The sequence below is a fragment of the Etheostoma cragini genome, chromosome 16 (assembly GCF_013103735.1).
Source record: "Etheostoma cragini isolate CJK2018 chromosome 16, CSU_Ecrag_1.0, whole genome shotgun sequence".
In the NCBI taxonomy this organism is placed as follows: Eukaryota; Metazoa; Chordata; class Actinopteri; order Perciformes; family Percidae; genus Etheostoma; species Etheostoma cragini.
In genome coordinates this window covers 24,339,795-24,341,241 of record NC_048422.1, presented here as the reverse complement: position 1 = coordinate 24,341,241, position 1,447 = coordinate 24,339,795, and the positions used below count along the sequence as shown (strand labels likewise).

The following is a 1,447-nucleotide window of genomic DNA, read 5'->3' as shown; positions in this document are numbered from 1 at the left end:
TAAGCCCCCCCCCCCCCAGCCCCCAAACTATCCTAAAAACATTTTGTCGGGAGACTAACATAAAATAGGTGTGTTATGATGCATATTTTAAGAGCTATAAGGTCCTATAAGGTATAAATAAAGTAGTTGAGTGAAAAGCCTGTAACATTCATTTTCTTCTTTTTTATGCTGATGCAGCAGGAAATCAGCGTGGGATCATTCTTCCAAGACTCGTTCAGGAGACAAAGGCAGGGGTCGTTTAAAGAATGGCTCAGAGATACTCAAAGTATGGTTGTTGTTTCTGAAGTTTCGTCTTAACTTTTGCAACAGTGTCAAGTCTCAGTTGTAGATTAACTCTGAAAAGGAAGCGAACATATTCCAGGAAGTTTCTGTTTGATGGGAAATCTCAACAGCAGCTGATAACATTGGTTCATTTCTTTTACAGGAGTCACGAGACGTTTTATCTCCCAGATCAGTCTTGAGTCTCGTCTGGAGGGTTCAAGCTTTCTGCAATTAGAAAGAAGCAAGAAACGCTCCCGAAATATGGCCGAGGGTCCGAGAGACACGTGCACCCAGAGAAGCAGGCTACAGCCCTGGAATCTGCCCTGTCTGGGTGACTGTGGTCAGCTGTGACACATCCCCGTGTTACACAGCGATATGGCAGGTGGGATCATGCTCTTTGTGTATGCACTGAGGACACACACACACACACACACACACACGTACACACGCACACCAGCTGAAGTGATAAGCCAAACTATTATTAGCACATCGGAGAAGACAAAGAAGCTGCAGACTCAAACAATGAAGCGTGTTCTCGTAACTTCTACCGATGGAATATGTTTCTTATTTCTTTCATTCATTCGGACACGGACACATGTAACTCATTCGAGTGTTCAGGGCTACGACTGAAATATGAATGAAGACAGAAATATTTCCTGTACAACTGAAACAATTACTCAATTCACTGAAGAGTCAATTATCAGCAAATTAATTGGCAACTCATTTCGAGTCCGTCTTTTATTTATGTTTAAAAATGTTTGTTTTCAGCTTCTCAAATATTAGAATTTGCAGGTTTCTGTTGTCTTGTGTGATCGCTGCTGTTAATCTAAATATGTTTGGTGTTAAAACATTTTTTTTTTTTTTAAGGTTTTTGTGAACAACTAATTGAGAAGATAATCAAGAGATTGTCAGTTTGTAAGTTGTCACTAATCCTACTGTGTGCTGCACTTTGTGTGTGTGTGTGTGTGTGTGTGTGCATGTGCGACGTGTGAGTCTGTGCATGTGTGTCTGTCCATCTATATGTGTGCGTGTGTGTCTGTGCTTCTGTGTGTGTGCATCTGTGCGTGTGTGTGTGTGCCTGTGAATCTATGTGTGTGTGCATCTGTGCGTGTGTGTGTGTGCCTGTGCATCTATGTGTGTGTGTTTGTGCTTCTGTGCGTGTGTGAGAGTGTGTGTGTGCGTGTGC

At 42.3% G+C, this 1,447-nt stretch overlaps 1 protein-coding gene across 1 annotated transcript in view; it reads left to right on the top strand.

The window, feature by feature from the left end:
• LOC117959747 (transcription factor 7-like 1-A) overlaps positions 1-1,447 on the top strand; it is a 29,529-nt gene that overhangs the window by 14,751 nt on the left and 13,331 nt on the right. The gene's annotated exons all lie outside the window — the stretch shown is intronic.